A 20,037-nucleotide genomic window follows, 5' to 3' on the forward strand; every position below is an offset into this window, starting at 1 on the left:
CTCCATCACAATACATTTCTTTGTAACTAAGACTGAAATTCCGACATTGGTTCATCTTACTTAATGATTTTCACGCTTTTATATCACACTATATTATATTCAGCAGCACCTCTGTCCGTTTAATGTCAATGTTCGTTATCACCACAGAAAGATCTGCATCATCAGCTCACTTAGTGGATTCGCCTAACGGTGCAGTCTATGGGAATATACTCCTAATGATGGAAGGTGGTAGTTACGTCCCGCAGTCTTTCATCATAACATAGACGTACAGTGTATATGTCTGCGTCCTGGCAGATGACAAACGCGGAAGCACTCTTTATTTTTGCGGACCACTATGTCCCTTTCTTTCTGCCTCTCTATGGCAGAGTTGTTTCTGTGACACAAGAGTTCGTCTCTGAAATCGTGGAGCATCTACGACTTACACAAAGGATTTTGCGAATCACATGACGTGCACTTCAACAGCAAGCTTTAGAAAGGAAGCCCTCCTCCTGAGTGGATCTCTGAAATGGCTGCACGCAGCCGGCCGTCAGCATACGACTTAAGCTCTCGTAGTTTACCGGGTCTCATCAAAACGTAAAGGCTCTCGACTTTCTTTCACGAATGCCACAGTCCCCTGCCTTATCAGTATATATACCGTATACCTGTATTTCAGCCATCAGGTAAGTGTAGTGCAGCATAGTGAAGCCGCGTCGGGGGGAAGAACATCGGACAGATTCAGATTATTTCATGGTTAAGTTCTTACTTCGTCTGTTGTGTGTATGAATATCGTTATGAAGCCCTTCGAGTACAAACTGCAGTGAAAGTAAAAGGGTAAAGGATACTTTTAAGTAAATATTAGCACGAATTAACAGTGATGCTATGGGCCACGTGTTTTTTTGAGCGGAATCCATTGGCAGGATTTGATTAAAGTTTGGGAAACCAATATTCTTATAAAATGTATGTTGAAACACGTATTTAATGTAGCAGCGATGGCGAGGCATTGCAGCGTCTCTGACCAGAGAGTATGCGCTTGACCGCGCGAGTGTTACGAGCAGTACTCTGTCAGTAGTCGTTGCAGTCAGTAGCTCTGTTTAGTTGCGTGCAGTATGTCGGTAATAGCAGTCGAGTGGAGTTGTGTGTGTGAGGAGTCGGCGAGCGTCGACATGGCATTCTGGTCAAGAGGCTCACTGAGGTATATTGTTAATTAAGATAATCATCAGATAATGTAAAGTTTATTTATTGTAATTAATTTCCAACAAGAGCCCCAATAATAATTTTGATTTCAAAAGCAATTTTACAAAAAATTTTTTTATTTAATTGAACTAACGATTTCGTCCCACTTCCCTTAAAGAAAAGTTTCAGAAAAAAAAGAATATTATTATTTGCAATGCAGTTCCTCCAAGCCGTGCGCGAGAATAAGAGCAGAAATTTGACTAGCAGTTACAATGAGGTAAGAATTTAATTCTGATTTGCACAGGGCCAAAGACCGATATTTCGATTTAATTGAATTATCATTATCACTGAGATTTTTTATCACTGAATTGACTTTCATTATTTTCGTGAGGAATTTATATTTGAGTCAGATTGCGATTCTCATTTTTATTGTCATTAAATTTAATTGCTTTGGAGGTTACGTTTGGCTCCCATTCATTTATTATTTCTGTTTTTAAAATTTCGGTAGAGAGGTTACACTTAGCGCAATGTCCATTAGCATTTCTATATAATTCTGTCTTTAAAATCTTTGTGGGGAGGTTACACTTGGCGACACCCAGTCCAGGATCGTATTTCGTTGAGAGTCTTTTGAACAACAGTCAGATATCTGCTCTTATTTGCTTAGATATAATTAGGATTTGGCGCTACGCTTTTACTAATTTTGTGACTTTCTTTCTACAGGTCAACGGCAATTCGTTGCTCTATTGTATTTGTGTGTTGTTTTTGCATTTGTGCTTATTTGTTTTGTGAATATTTGTGACTATTGTAAAAATGCCGCGAAAGACTGTGAATAGTGTATCGCGAGGTATTACGAACGAAATTACCGGCTCAAACGACTTTACCGATAGGACATGTGACACGCAGTGTAATGATGTCAATCCTGCGTTCACTAACAATCAGTGTATTCCAACCATTAATGATGACTTTTATCTTAATGATGAACAAACGAACTCAATTGTCTCTTCTGTTAATTGGACGACAATTGATGACGCGGAACGCTCTATTGTAATGAGCGCTACCCAGCATAACACACCCGATTTGGAAAATTCAAGTAACGTACAGACAAATTTTTTGAATGAAAATGGTCAGTGTACTGAAAACACGACGGATTCATTTAATTCCGAAATAGTGACTGACAATGTACGTTCGAGTGACAGATCTTTTTCTAAATTACAGAATGACCAAATGGTCACACAAAACGAGACAATTCCAGATCCACCACTAAACAGCACGGAGAATATAAACGCTAGTTTTGACTTGGTACGAATTATGAGAAGTTTGCTACAACAGCAAAGTGAGAAAGCAGACAACAATTTCAAACACTTAAATGAAAAACTTGACAATAATGACAAAAAACAAGACAAACTTAGTGAACAGGTCAAACAAGATAACGAAAAACTCAAACAATACTTAAATGAAAAATTAGACGACATTTCCAGACAGCTTAGTGAACAAATAAGAGCCGTTGCCGCGCAGTGTCATGACACTAAGGAACAGTTGCGCGTGGAAATTGAGGTTTGTTCACAAAAAAATAGCGAAGAAATTAAGTCTGTTGCGCAAGAATTAAGGGAAATGCAAACAGCCGCAACAGAAACACTCAGAGACGAAATTAGCGGAGTCGCTAAACAATGCTCTGAAAAAGCTACACAATTACGGGATGAGTTTAAAGCAATGACGGTAGAACTTTCGCGCACTATGGACGCAAAGATAGACGCAAAATTCGAACAACAGAACACTGAGATTAACGAGCGCTTTAATCAGCACATACAGAACAGTGATACGCGTTTCCGCAAATTTATTCAAGATCAAAACAAAGTAAAACGACAAGTCATGGAAACAATCACTGCACAAAGACAAGAAGACAAACGTAAAATGTTCGCGAAAGCGAAGACGTATGTAGACAATTATATTGCTACAGTGTCCGACAAAATTAATACCATAGAACAGTTGAGCGCGGAATTACGTGATGAAATTTCTGATCTTAAATCAAAAACAGATACACACGCAGTAAATATTCAAACAGTGACAGACAGGTTCGAACAATTAGAACTAACACAAGAATGCGATGTCATCAAAGCTGATGTTAAAAAACTGAGCGAAACTACGTGTAAGTTGCAAAAACAGATTAATGCGTCCGATTCTAAAACCGATGATCAGGCAAAAATACTGACTGAAAAATACGATGAACTGGCCAGTCGTATTGATGCTATCGAAAGTGCTAATGACAATAAATCAGACAATACTTCACCGGTTTCATTTAATCAAACACCTGAATTTCAAAATTTACAGCAGACAATTAATGAGATCGATTCATCTAATAACACGTTGCGTAGAAAACTGTCGAGTTTACAACAAGAAGTAACAGAGATGAAAAGTATTTCAGTTAATAACACATCACAACAGACGCCACTTTATGAACATTTGTCAGACTCACGCAGCGCGTATAATTTGGGTAATCTACAGAGAGTACGGGACTTAGATTCCGATCAACCACAGTTCAATAGATTCTCTTACGATCCTGAACCTGTTCCATCACACAGAGATGATAATTTCGATTACAAACATTTTCTGTCAGTGAGAAAGTTTAAAGTTTTTAAAAACGATAGAACGCTGATTCACCCACTGGATTGGATTCAACAATTTAGCTTTGCTCTTCCACCGACTTGGCCGGTAACACACAAACTTGAATTTATTTGCAGTTTTTTGGAAGGCGAACCGGCAACTCGTATGAGACCGATCGCGAGACAGTGTTACTCGGTAGAGGAATTTCAGAATGCTTTTCTGTCAGCGTACTGGTCGAAGACGACACAGCGCGGAATTAAAGATCAACTAATTAGCTTACCAAATTATGAGAACACAAATTTTCCCAGTGTCACGCAATTTTTAGAGCACATGGTGCAACAAAACCAGTACCTAAGTGAACCATACAGTGAATCCGCACTTATACAATTATGCATCTCTAAATTACCACGGTCATTACGAGTGTCACTTCTAACGGGCCAGCAAAAAGAAAACATTTCAGCATTCAGAGATCTTTTACAGCTCTTGGAAGTACAGCAATCTGATTATTCTTTTGTAAACAAAAACTTTTCGTATAATAACCAAGGTCAACAAACTTACGGTAATTATGATCAGGGACGTAATTTCAATAGGAAAAGTAACAGACGCTTTAGGAACGGCAACTACCAAAATTCTAATAACAGCCAAAATTCTAATTATCAATATCGTCAAAATTTTCAGCAACAGGAATCACACTTTAGTAACAATAGAGGTGTTTCACAACAACAACATCAAAACCAGCCGGTTAGCATACCTAACCAACAATGGAATGCACAAGGTCAACCAGGCTTTAATGTTCCGCCGCGTGCACGTATAGTTCAAGATCCAACAAATAGTAACGCACGGGAGCAAGGAAATAACTATGTACAAAGAAGACAGTATTTCAATTCCCATCGCAATACACCGTATAGGAATGACTATTACGACAGACGTAAAAATAATGAGAACAATTTTCAGCGTACATCTAATAACAGTCGGTCTCACCAACAGCAAGATCATACGCAAGAACATATTCTCATGAATGAACCCGACAGTAGGTATCATCCAGAGCGTAATACGTCTGGAAGAAGTAATAGGACAGTTCAAATAGTCGAAATGCCACAACATCCTCCTAATAATAATAACACGTCAGATAGAATCTGACTAGATACTGCACAGGACGCATCTTCTAATAACACAAGCACTACCTTTGACACGCAAAATGTTGTTCACGAAAATGTAATTACTTTTGACGATATCAGAGACACTCTTTTACAGGAAAGACCAGTTGTTCAGAAAACTATTTCACATCCTGTTATCGAAATTAAAATTGGTTCATCGAAATTTTCAGCAGTAATCGATTCCGGATCACCTATATCAGTAATAAATGAGGAGACTTTTAATGAGTGCAACAAAGAGAATACCTATCCGACATTACCTTTAGGCAAAACAAAAGTAAAAGGAGCAGTATCGAGTAAAGGAGTAGCCGTTAAATTACAGACGCATTTATCATTTTGTATTGGAGGTCATACTTTCCACTCAAATTTTTGGATTGTTCCTTTATTGACAACAGACGTTATTTTAGGTACGAATTTTCTGGTACAACACGACGCAGTTATTGATTGTCAAAATTCTTATTTAATGTTAAAGGATGAAAATATACAATTTTCTATAGAATTTCAGCACTCACTATCTGCGGAAGAGCAAACAATTAATCGCACAGAGGTCATTTCCGCAACACGTAACATAGACTGTAATCCCACATTGTTCACGGATACGTACGTACACAACTATAATACTCCAGACGAAGTTGACTACGACGTAATGCAAATGATTTCCGATAAAGTTAGACAAAGCAGTGCAACTACAGACGACGAACGAACCCAATTACACAAAATTCTTTTACAGCAAGCTCCAGTTTTCGACAAAATTCCTGGTACTATGTCCGGATTTATGTATGAATTTCAAGTCAAACAGCACGATACATTTAAAGCTAAGCATTATCCTATTCCGTATATTCATAGAGAACAAGTTAAAAAAGAATTGCAGGATATGCTCGACCAAGGAATTATAGAACCAGCAGTTAGTCCGTACATAAACCCGCTACATATTGTTAAGAAAAAAGATGGCTCACTTCGCCTCGTACTTGATTCACGTCACATTAATGACATTATTATTAATGAAACAGATCGACCACAGACATTAGAGGAACTTCTACAGAAATTTCACGGTACAGCTATTTATTCTACACTAGATTTGAAATCGGGATTTTGGCAAATTCAACTTCATCCAAATTGCAGAAAATATACAGCTTTTCTCTGTTTTGGCGACTGTTATCAATTTCGCAAATTACCGTTCGGCTTAACTATTTCTTCTGCAGCTTTTATTCGCGGTTTGAACACAATACTTCCGACAGAACTTAAAGACAGAATTACGACGTACGTAGACGATATTCTTATCGCAGAAGCTAACAGGTCTGAACACAATGTGATTTTAGAACGTCTGTTACAAACTTTCCATGCACAAGGACTTACAGTTAACCTCAGTAAATCGCATTTTGGCAAAACTTCTATAAAATTTCTTGGACACGTGATTTCAGCAGAAGGCATTGCGCCTGATCCGGAAAAACTTCAAGCTCTACGTGACATTACTATTCCTACGACGAAGAAGCAATTACGCAGTTTTTTGGGTTTAATTAACTTTTTTCGTAAATTTATTCATCACTCCGCTTTAGACACGCCTAGACTATGCCAATTAACAGGTAAAAACACTATTTGGTCTTGGGATAAGCAAGCACATTCTGAATTCATGAACCTGAAACATGCTCTGTTGAATGCACCACTTTTATCGCACCCAGATCTTACCAGAAATTTTTCCATTGCCACTGACAGTTCCAACACCGCTTTAGGCGTACACATTTTCCAGGAAATTGTAGAAGATGGTTCTACAGTAATCAAAAACATCGCATTTGCAAGCCGCATTCTGTCACCTGCTGAGCGAAATTACTCCGTTACAGAACTTGAAACATTATGTGTTGTATAGGCTTTTACGAGATTTCGGCACTTTCTTTATAGCAGACATACCACCGTTTACACAGACCATAGAGCTATACAATTTTTGCTTTCAGCTAAATTTACTCACGACAGATTAAGTAGATGGAAACTTTATTTACAGGAATTTAATTTTACAATAGTTCACATTCCCGGCACACAAAATGTTATAGCAGACGCACTATCGCGTTCTCTCAGCAACAATCAGCAAGACGTAGCAACCAACTTCTGCAAAACAAATTTCAGTGTCATGTACATTCAGCAAGTTGCATTTGAAAATTTTATTCCATCGTCATTACAGGACATAGCACAAGAACAAAACAAAGACAATGTGTGGAAAGAAATTAAACACCTTTGTCAAGATAGGAAAAATGTTACGATTAGGAACCATTACACTGTACGCAATGACATTCTGTTTCGCCGCTCTCATCCTGACAGCAACAATTGGTTATTATGCATTCCTGACGAACTGGTTAACAAATTAATTTGGTACACTCATTTAAGTTACGCACATTACGGAGCACGAAAATGTTTTCTTATACTGAGACAGAACTGTTATTTTACTAACATGGAAAAACGTATACGAAGAGTTTTAGCGTCTTGTAAAATTTGCCAGAAAGCTAAATCAGACACCACTTCACATATTCCTCCATTATATCCCATTGTACCTGTTATATTAAGACATATGGCCACAGTAGACATTTTTGGTACGATTCTCAGAACTAACAGAGGTTTTTGCTACATCTTTGTCGCTGTTGAGCTCACTTCAAAATTTGTTACTTTCACTCCATTACGCGAAGCTACTGCTAAAACTGTTTCGAAAGCATTTGTAAAACATTTTCTATTTCATGTAGGGCATGTGATGAAAGTAATTTCTGACAATGGATCACAATTTCGTAGCGCCATATGGATACGCATGTTACGAGCTAGAAACATTTCTCCGATTTATATATCCAAGTACCATGCTTCTTCGAACCCCTGTGAAAGATTAATGAAAGAAATTGGTAAGCTGTGCCGAATATACTGCCACAAAAGACATATTGATTGGGATACACACATACTCTCATTTCAAGATGTAATTAATTCCATTCCAAATGAATCCACTATGCTATCTCCGTCTGTTATATTGAAAAACGTTGAACCACCGAACAAAATTAAAGAATTAGTAAACTTCCCCAAATGTCGTCGACTAAGACACCACGAAATAATTGACATTGCGCTGAACAACATCAAACGTGCCGCAGAGCGCCGGAGAAGACAGCAAAAACAGGTTTGTAGACGCCGAAACTTTCACGTTGGACAGAAGATATTAGTACGTACACACTATTTATCCAGTAAATTAAAAGGTAAGTGCAGTAAATTTGAACTTCTATACGCAGGTCCATATCGGATTCGCAGCATCCCTCACCCCAATGTTGTACACGTCGAAACTTTGAGAACCAGAAAATCGAAAGGCAACCACCATATCTCAAACATTAAACCGTTTATTGAATGAAGACACTTTATGATTCAACACACTATGATGCCATTTACTAATGCAATTATATTCACCTGACTACTTACTGATGATTATCGTATTTTTTCTTGGCAAGTGCCCGGCAAGGTAAGGTTAGCAGGTCGCTTTTCTTGTCGTTACACATCAGACCGTGCACATTTTTCCATTTTTTGTGTATATGATTGTACTCCAGTTTTGTTTGTATGCATTGTGAAATAGCTAAGATATAACACACACCAGTTGACTTTGACATTATTTTGCCCTATGACATCTCAACATCGTGACTGTTTTACATTTTTTGCTGCTGCATTGTATTATTCTGTGTACATTTTTGCATCTGAACACTGTCAATGTCTTTGACATATTACGTTTTCTGTCATGTTATGCTGTATGGTTAATTGTGTCACCATAAACCAGTCATTATTTAGTGGGTATATGATTTAAATGCAAGACATTAATCTTTGTTCATCAATTTCAGAAAGAAATGATGCGTGTAAGAAATAAATTCAACAGAAATGGGAATTTCACCTACGGAATAAACGATAGAAGATGCAATAACTTTATGAGGAAGAGTAAATGGATCAGGATTAACAAGCATTAACAAGAACATACTATACTCATCATAGAATAGCAGTCTTAACTAATTTTTTCTTTCAGAATACAAGGTGATTGATGCAGGCTGTCAGACAGAACTACACATCTTAGTTTCAGTGATGAAATATGCTAGAGATAAGGAATAGTTATGTAATGAGTAATGAAGTGATTTTTGCAGATGATAATGAATGCTGACGAATAATGATGAAGAATATGCTGTTATGAATAATGAAGTTTTTCTTTACAGGTGATAATAATAATGAAGTTATGATAATATGGATAATGAAGTGATGGATAATGAAGTTTTTTCTTTACAGATGAGGATAATGTTGAAGTTATGTATTTATGCTATGTAGTTATTTAAGTATTTGTTGCAGTTTGTTTTGACAGCAGGTGTTATATATCATAGTAGGATGACGGAAAGTTTTGGAAAGGACAGCTATGGAACACATTTTATACACATTTCACTACCTGTTAATTCGAAGTTCACTACTTTTCAGCATAGTGTGCATTTCTTCCTTCAGGTCAATAATCCATTTTGTATTTCTTTTTCTGGAGAAGTTTTCATGATACTTACTAAACCTGTTAGTTATTATACCTGTTCTAGTACTTGCATTTTTATTTTTTACCCATTTGTGTTTATGATTTATAAATGTGATCACATATACTGTCTTGTTACATAACCTTGCTACAGCTGACTCATGACAAATGACGTTACCTATCCTCATTTGCAGCAATAGGTCAAAAACAAATAGTGTTATGCCTCAGCAATTAATTATCGATCCCAACGCAATGCATTGCTAACAAAAAAAAAAAAAAATGTGCTACCAGTCCCAAATAGTGATACCAGTTTGAGAAAGTTCTGAGTAATACTGATTAGCTCTGAATAGTATGTCACTTCAGTAATGACTTCTTAATGATACGAAAAAAAATATATCTGTTTATTGTAATGAGACTACTTATAATGGCCATGATTCTAATTATGCCATTAATTAGCTCTTGTTTTCAATGTTGATACTTTGTAACTGGAAAAGAATGTGATTGTTTCATAATGCTTTGTAATTAGGAGAAGGCTAATAATTAATACTATATTGAAATGACAATTGATTAACTATGCTTTATAATTGGAAATGAATGTGATTGTTTAATAATGCTTTGTAATTAGGAGTAGGCTAATGATTAATACTATATTGGAATGACAAATGATTAATTAACTGTAATTAGAAGAAGGCTAATGATTCTTGATTATGTTTTGTAACTGGAAAAGAATGTGATTCTTACTATATTGAAATGACAAATGATGCTATGCTTTGTAATTAGAAGAAGGCTAATGATTCTTAATTATGCTTTGTACCTGGAAAAGAATGCGACTGTTTAATAATACTTTGTAATTAGAAGAAGGCTAATGATTCTTAATTATGCTTTGTACCTGGAAAAGAATGCGATTGTTTCATAATGCTTTGTAATTAGGAAAAGGCTAATGATTATTACTATATTGGAATGACAAATGATTAATTAACTATGCTATACTTTGTAACTGGAAAAGAATGCGATTATTTAATAATGCTTTGTAACTAGGAAAAGAAGGCTACTGATTCTATGTAAAACAATTCATGAACATTTTTCTGTAATACTACATACTTGGTACAGAAATGTTCAATAACTGGGCTATGAATGCCACAAACTACTAATGAAGACTGTAATTGTCAATATTATGTGACTTAATGTCCTTCACCTCGTGAGTTAACTACTCTGAATTACTGCAATGTCCATTTGTCCTGTTTATCCCAGTGATCATGGAGCACTATATTTGGTTTTGCACTAATTCTACGTTGGTGTGCCTTGTAAGAGCGTGGTGTTGACACGACATGCTGTCCACCACCGTGAGCCATGAAGACGTTATTATGGTCCCACTGTTTGGTGTACCTAATGTACTGCCAAAATGAAAACATGGAATATTACTACGACAATTCAGTGTCTTGGCTACGCTGATAAATTCTGATGGGAAAAGAACTTCAAGTTGTGTCACTTGGTGTAGTACTTCTGTGGAAAGATATGGACTTTCAGAACAGCTGTGTGCAATCTAAAGTGCTACAACCATGATGCAATCCTTCCCTTTCCTATCCTAATTCTTGTCACATAATGAAAATCATTTTTTTGGTAACATCATTTATGTTCGTGGGTTATACATTTTTTTTCGATTCGCTGAACTCCAGTGCAAGTACACTTATGTCACTTGTAGATGTGATTTTTTTTGCCATTATGTTTATTTATTGCGAAAATGCTAAAGACATTTTTTTGATTTGTTCTGAAGTACAGTATATGTACACTCTTGTCTTTTATATTGTATATACATTTTTATTTTAATGATATGTTCTGAACTACAGTGCATGTGCACTTATGTTAGGCGTTAATATGTTTTCTACTGAACTTCAGTGCCTGTGCACTTTACTCATTTTTCAATATGATTTGTACTCATTCTGTATATTCAATACTTCAGTGCGTATGCACTTATGTCATTTGTTACTAATTGTATATACATTTCATCATTTGCTGATATGTTCTCAACTCCAGTGCATGTGCACTCATGTCACTTGTCATCATGATTTTTTTTTTCTTGCCAGTCTGTTTATTTGCTCTGAATATGCTAAAGAATTTTTTCAGTGCGTGTGCACTTTGTTATCTGTCAAATAATTTGTATATACATTTTTCTGATTTGCTACTATGTTTTGTACTCATATCTTGTCTTTGTCTGAAATGTTTTGTACTCTGTGCATATGCACCACATTTAATTCATGTATCTAAACATTCTGTAAATTGTACAAGTTGACTAATTAATGAAAAATTTTGCCGTGCTTGGCAAGTCCAAATGACTCACCATCGCTGCCAAATTTTTGCCCCCCCCAGTGGATGGTTATGAAACACGTATGTAACGTAGCAGCGATGGCGAGGCATTGCAGCGTCTCTGACCAGAGAGTATGCGCTTGACCACACGAGTGTTACGAGCAGTACTCTGTCAGTAGTCTTTGCAGTCAGTAGCTCTGTTTAGTTGCGTGCAGTACGTCGGTAATAGCAGTCGAGTGGAGTTGTGTGTGTGAGGAGTCGGCGAGCGTCGACATGGCATTCTGGTCAAGAGGCTCACTGAGGTATATTGTTAATTAAGGTAATCATCAGATAATGTAAAGTTTATTTATTGTAATTAATTTCCAACAAGTGCCCCAATAATAATTTTGATTTCAAAAGCAATTTTACAAAAAATTTTTTTATTTAATTGAACTAACGATTTCGTCCCACTTCCCTTAAAGAAAAGTTTCAGAAAAAAAAGAATATTATTATTTGCAATGCAGTTCCTCCAAGCCGTGCGCAAGAATAAGAGCAGAAATTTGACTAGCAGTTACAATGAGGTAAGAATTTAATTCTGATTTGCACAGGGCCAAAGACCGATATTTCGATTTAATTGAATTATCATTATCACTGAGATTTTTATCACTGAATTGACTTTCATTATTTTCGTGAGGAATTTATATTTGAGTCAGATTGCGATTCTCATTTTTATTGTCATTAAATTTAATTGCTTGGGAGGTTACGTTTGGCTCCCATTCATTTATTATTTCTGTTTTTAAAATTTCGGTAGAGAGGTTACACTTAGCGCAATGTCCATTAGCATTTCTATATAATTCTGTCTATAAAATTTTTGTGGGTAGGTTACAATGTGAAGCAGCCTGAGTCAAATTTAGTTCAGGCTTAACCTCCCATCTTATTACCGTATATTGACTTCCAACAGGAAAACGTTATTTAAGGGAACGCTGAACTTAATCGCAGGTTAATTAGCCTGTCTCATAACTTTCAATTTGTTGCACCATATTCTCAATGCACACAGATAACCCTAAACAAACAGAATTCCTACAGTGGGATTTGTGGTTAATAACAAGGAATCGCTAATAAGGATTGCAGAATTTATTCTATGAAACGCGATGAGAAAACCATTTGCATAAAGTTTCCTTTTACCTCCGGGAAAACATTGTCATCTTTGTTTTATCCATTAGTAAGTAAGAATACACTTTTTTACGTCTGTCAATCGCTGCATTTATAATCTCAGTCAGGCCGGTTTCAGGCTGTTTCGTCCACCTCCAGATCTTCCACCGTCATCAATTACTTGGCTACCTAGGTAGCAAAATTCATCGGCTGTTCTTAGTGTCTGGTTTCTAATCTAATTATATTAGCATCTCCTGATTTAATTCAGTTAAATCCCATTAGCCTTGTTTCTACTTTTGTTGATGTTCATTTTATTATTTTATAACCTCCTCTCAATACACTTTACACTCCGTTCAGCTGCTTTCCTAAGTCGAAGTCTTTGACAGAATTACAATGTTATCGGTAAAGCTCAAAATTTTAAGTAATCACCTCTAAACTTTATTTCCCAAATTTCTCCTTGTTTCCCCTCACAGAATGCTGAGTATACACTAAGGTAGCAAAAGTTTTGGGATACCTCCTAATATCTCGCCGGACCTCGCCTGATGCAGTGCAGAAACTCGACATGGCATGGACTCAACAAGTCGTTGGAGGTCCCCTGTAGATATATTCAACCACGCTGCCTCTATAGCCGTCCATAATTGTGGAAGTGTTGCTGGTGTAGATTCTATGCACGAACTGACCTCTGATCATGTCACATAAATGTTCGATGCCATTAAAGTCGGGCTATCTGGGTGGCCGAACCATTCGCTCGGAGTATCCAGAATGTTCTTCAAACCAATCGTGAACAATTGTGACCCAGTGACAGGGCGCATTGTCATCCAGAAAAAAAAACAAAAAAAAACTTAATCGTTGTTTGGGAAGATGAAGTCCATGAATGGCTGCGTATGGTCCCCCGGCACTCGAACATAACCATTTCCAGTCAATGATCAGTTCAGTTGGACCAGATTCCATGTCAACACAGCCCACACTATAATGGATCCACCACAAGCTTGCAGAGTGCCTTGTTGACACCTTGGGTTCATGGCTTCTGGTGGGTCTGTGTCACATTCAAACCCTACCATCAGTCTTTACTAACTGACATCGGTACTCATCTGACCAGACCACAGTTTTAGAGATGTGTAGGCTCCAACTGATGAGGTCACGAGCCGAGAGAGGAGCTGCAGGCGGTGTCGTGCTGTCAGCAAATTCACTCGCCTCGGCGTCTGCTGCCATGGCCTATTAACGCCAAATTTCGCCGCACAGTCTTAACGGATATGTTCGTGATACGTCCCACATTGATTTCTGCGGTTATTTCAAACAGTGTTGCTTGTCTGTCAGCAATGACAATTATACGCAAACGCCACTGCTTTCGGTCGTTAAGTAAGGTCCGTCGGCCACTGCGTTGTCCCTGGTGAGAAGTAATGTCTGGAATTTAGTAGTATCGGCACACTCTTGACACTGTGGAGCTCAGAATATTGAATTCTCTAACTATTTCCACAATGAAACTTCTCATGCATCTGGCTCCAACTACTATTCCGCGTTCAAAGTCTGTTGATTCCCGTTGTGCGGCCGTAATCAGTCGGAAACCTATTTACATTACATAAACCACCTGACTACAAATTACCGCTCCATCAATGCACTGCCCTTTTATATACTGAGTACGCGATATTACCTCCATCTGTATATGTGCATACCGCTATCCCATGACTTTTGTCACCTCAGTGTAAAGACTGAATGACATCAATGAGAGAATACACCCGTCTCAACTCCTGCTTCTCTTGGAAATCCTTTGACTCCTAATTGTAGTCTTCCTTTTCTGCAAGTTGTAGGTAGGTTCCCGTCACCTGTATTTTACCCCTGCTCACTTCAGGGTTTTAAACAGTCGGTTCCAGTAAAGACTTTCTATTTTCTCTAAATCTGTAAATGATGTAAACCTAGGTTTTACTTTGTTTAACCCCTCTTGTAAGCTGCCATAGGGTCAGTAAACCCTCACGTGTTTTCACATTTCTCTGGAACTCAAACCGTTCTACTCGAGGTCAGCTTTGTGTACTCATTCCACTCTCCTGCAAAGTTACACCTGTGCACCCGTCAGCACCTTCCTTTTTTGGAATAGGAGCTGTTACACTCTTCTTGAAGTGAGAGCTTATTTTGGGTCTAATATATCTTGGACACAAGGTGGAATAGTTTTATCATTATGGCTGTTTTCCCTAAAGGTATCAGTATTTCTGAGGGAATGTTATCTACTCCGTGGGCCTTGTTTCGATATAGATTCCTCAGAAATTTCATCCTTAAAAACGGGGGCAGGGCATACACAGGAGGAGGGTACACCTAATACCAACAGATATTGTATTTGACAATTGTCGTAGCTGTGTTGGGAAAAAAACAGAGTTCCATGCACTAATAGAAAGCACTGATCCTCAAATCGTTGTAGGTTCAAAATGGTTCTAATGGCTCTGAGCACTATAGGACTTATCATCTATGGTCAACAGTCCCCTAGAACTTAGAACTACTTAAACCTAACTAACCTAAGGACAGCACATAACACCCAGTCATCACGAGGCAGAGAAAATCCCTGACCCCATCGTTGTAGGTACCGAAAGCTGTCTTATAACTAACACGCCATGTAGGATGGATGTTCAATGATTAGAACATGTCTAGCTAACGTATACAGATGTACTACTGTGAATGTTATTGCGTACTGTGATTTTTATGACGTAACAGTCATTTGTAAGCGCTACATATATTGTCACTGCCACATCCATAAGGTGCTTTTTGATTTAAAATATTTTATTTGTGAGTAACCTTGTCTAATGTGCTACATTTTATCCATTAACATGGGAATTGGTGTGAGGTTCCAACTCAAAACGAACACGTTTTATAAAAAAAAACTTCTGAATACCTGAAGATGACAAAAAGTCTGTTGGAGCTGATCGTTGTAAATAAAGAAATATCTATGGGATATTCGCTTTAGAAAATTTTTACCAAATAATATGCTTCATTTTTTTATTCATTTTTGACAACCAAGCAACTACCCGTAAAATTGAATTCAAAATTTCTGTACCTCTTTTTCCTGTAGTATACCACTTTTGCATTATATGCAAGTACAGTATTGCGTTTAAGAACGTAAAACTCTCTTGGATCGGCAAACATGTGACAGATTCCTCGTAAGCAGGGGAACGACACAGCAATCCCCCTCACGAGTGTGACACCCATATAAGGACGTCGGTAATATGATCTTCGTTCGCTGCCAGGCTGCTTGGAGTGGTGCACGTTATTCGACCCATCGTGTCCTTTTCTTATCGGGTAGTTTAAAGTCTTCCATATTCGTTTTGTGTTCGTTCAAAACAGAAGTGGTTTCATTGCACTGTGTTTCTGAATACGAATTTTTGTATGTATTCCACTCTTAATTGCACTGTGAATATATTGCTTGTATTCTTCTTTATTGGTAGGAGTAAATTGTCATATAGAGTGGACCATTTTAATCCATAATGGAGAATAACTCGGGGAGAGATGAATTAGAGTAAATTGTTTTAGATAAAAGTTGTATGTGACAAAGAGGGTCACACGTTGTTACTACTGACAGTGACCCTGAACGTGCTTTTCAGGGACACATATCATTACCAGTACCATTATCTTAAAGTTAATTATCGAAGATTATTCAAAGGTTGAGGTTTGTCTCATGGAAACCCCTACTTTTAACGTCTGATTTGGAAAAAGTGAACACAGATTTTAACTTAGTTTTAATTATCGTGTTAATTGGAAAAAATAAATACGTCACTACACATAAATGTTATTTTGCCATTTGCAAGACATAACAAGCATAAGCAAAACGTAGATAATTGATATACATGTAGTTGAGTGAGTCCCCCCGCCTATCATTCGTCTGCATGCACCTTTGAATTTCTATGTGAAATTGTATTTTGCTGTATCCCTTCTCTACTCCAAATTAATCTCTACCAGAACTAAAAACGTATTTGCTTATATGACTTTCACTGAACGTTGCCATTACCTTGAATAATGTACATAGTGACACCTATTGAACAATGTGAAAAAAACGTAAATTAATTAAAAATTACGGCGTGCACACACATTATTCAACATGTAAACGTCGCTACAGATATTCTGATTTAGGTTATGACATGTTCGATATGCCTGTCATCATTGGAGATGATGTAGCGCAGACGAACAGTGAAATTCTGTACGACGCGGTGAAATGTCGGAACATCAATGCTGTCGACCTCCTGAATGGCTGCTTCCAGTTCGGTAATGGTTTTGGGGTTATTTCTGTACAACTTTTCTTTAATATAGCCCCACTAAAAGGAGTTGCATGTGTTTAGATCCTGAGAATAAAGTGGCCAATTGAGACCCTTGCCAGTGATCTCTGGGTACCCCAGAGCCAGAATGTGGCCCCCAGAGTGCTCCTCCAGGACATCAAACACTCTCCTGCTTCGATGGCGTCGAGCCCCGTCTCGAATGAACCACATCTTGTTGAAATCAGGGTCAATTTGGATAACGGGGATGAAATCATGTCCTAAAACGTTCACGTACTGTTCGATAGTCACCGTGCGATCAAGGAATATCGCACCGATTATTCCGTGACCGTGCATTGCACATCACACTACCGCCCGTTGAGGGTGAAGAGACTTGTCGATCGTGAAATGCCGATTCTCAGTCCCCAAAAAGCGGCGGCAATTTTGCTTATTGACGAACCCACCTCGACGAATGAGGGCTTCGCCGCTAAACCAAACCATATTCACATCGAAGTCCCGTTCGTCAATGCGGTGGACAACCGCTGCTCCATGGCCCACGGGCTTAATGGCTGGTAAGTTTGAATTTTGTATGGGAAGTAATGCAGGTCTTCAAAAACAATTCGTCGCAATGTCTCCCGGTTCATTCCCATCTGTTGTGCCGCTCGTCTGTTCGATTTTCTGGGGCTGGTTTGAAACACAACGCGTGTCTTCTTGATGTTTTCAGGCGTTTTCACACTTTTTGGACGACAGACATTGCCAAAACTGTCCTCACCATCTCTCAAACTTGTTAAACGTCCCCTTTGAACATTTCTGCAAGACTGTGCTTAACCTGACACACAATAATTTTAGCGCAACGCAATCTGACTTTCAAAATTCCCTACAAAAGAATGGCCCTGACAAACATTAAACTATACCTTTCTCAAATCACTTACCTCACAAAAATCTTCGCTGCTCAAACTACTGCAATACAGCGAGCGCCACTACTGCCAGCTAAATAGAAGATTCAAACTACTGAAGGCACTAACTACTGATAGGGATAGTTAGCAAATGAAAGATATTAATAGAGAAGAAACAATGTATTTACCTTGATATCATCATATACAAATATAGCAGTTCATGACAAATTACAAATCTCCGCCATCTCTCTCCCCACATCCACCACTGCTGGCGGCTCACCTCCAACTGCGCAACGCTACGCGCTGTTAACATCCAGCTGCCCCTCTACAATGGCAGACAACAATGCAAACTAGCCACAGACTGCACACAGCACAGCCAGTGATTTTCATATAGAGCGCTACATAACTTTGCCAATAAGGAAATATAAACAGCCCACTTACATAGCCCCCATGCTCCCCACAAAAAATTTTACAAATGTTTTTGGCCAGTGGCCAATAATGATTTGATAAAATTTTTCATAATTACACTAACAAAGATATCCAATGCACACACTTATTGATACAATGTTGGTCAAAAGCTAAAATTTTCTCACAGTCCATAAAGACAGTCCTGATCATTCATCACAATAGTAATTACAGTTTTTTTTCACATTGTCTCATTAGTAAAAAATTGCACACAGAAGTAGTGGATTTCCATGCAGTCTTGAAGAAGTAGTGTTGTCCTTCCAACGGAAAGACAGTGCTGACTCTTGACATGCTGACAGGTAATGGGTCACAACAGAGCAAACCCACAGCAGAGTCATTCGAAGTTTTGAAGAATATTGGTAGGTAGGTCATCACAGAGCAGACCCACTGGAGTCCTGGTAGAGATTGTGGTATTGGTGGGCCACCAGAGGTGCAGACCCACTGCAGTCCTTGTAGAAATAATGGTATTGGTAGGTCATCATAGATGCAGACCCACTGTAGTCCTTGTAGAGATAATGGTATTGGTGGGCCACCAGAGGTGCAGACCCACTGTAGTCCTGGTATAGACGGCCAGCAGCCATCCGTTGCGACTGTGCAGGTGCACAATCACCATCGAAGATTCTTGCAGAGAATATAGCAAGTCCATAAACCACCACTTGTGCACTCAGAAAGTTTTTCTTATAATTGTCCTTAGAACCAGCAATGCTGTTATCAAGTCCCTTGCTGAATTACCAACACACGTGCAAACACTATCAGTCCCTACTTCTCACATATTGTCCATATACTATGACTAACAGAAACGTGTGCAGTGAAATGTAACTAACAAGTTAATAATGTCATGAACTGGTGACAATTACAATTTTATAACATAAGAATACAATTACAAAGGTACAAAATACATCATTAAAAACATAATAATACAGATAACATTTGTAGTACAGGCTTTACAAAAGAATAGAAATAAACATATACATCAGTGTTACAAAAATAGTGACATAAGTACATACATAAAATAATGAGAATAGTTTTCGAAACATTAATTTCACACATGAACATTGAAACAGAACAGAATTGTAAACAACTTTACAAAGAAAATAACATATTATTAATGCAACTTATATTTGAGGATAACAGTATTCCTCCTCATAGTGAATATAGCTTAGTATTAGAAGAGAAAAAAATTCTATGAAACAGTACACAGAGACAGGAAGAAAACAAATACTCAAGGGTACACAAACACATAGTGGGATAACACCAATAGGAAAGGACAGGGTTCGTTTTCAGTGTAACATTTGGTACTGCAGTCCAACCCAAAACTTCATATATCTTTCCTCTTATTTCATCCTTTGTTTCCACCAAAAAAAATTCTATCTAAGCATGCTTTCTGTATTTATATGTTCACACATTGTAACTGCGCGCTGAACTGTTGCGTCTGAAATTATTCTGTCTCCCTTGATAATAATGGTTCTGATTACCATATTGTCTGTTTCTATGGTTATCTCTGTCATATTCTTTACTACGGAAATGCGATCTTTCTCTGTAACTATTATTACTCTGCCAGTGGTTGTCATATGGGTGGTGTCTGTTTTGGTCACGATTTGCGT

Source organism: Schistocerca piceifrons, chromosome 3, assembly GCF_021461385.2.
Source record: "Schistocerca piceifrons isolate TAMUIC-IGC-003096 chromosome 3, iqSchPice1.1, whole genome shotgun sequence".
Classification (NCBI taxonomy): domain Eukaryota; kingdom Metazoa; phylum Arthropoda; class Insecta; order Orthoptera; family Acrididae; genus Schistocerca; species Schistocerca piceifrons.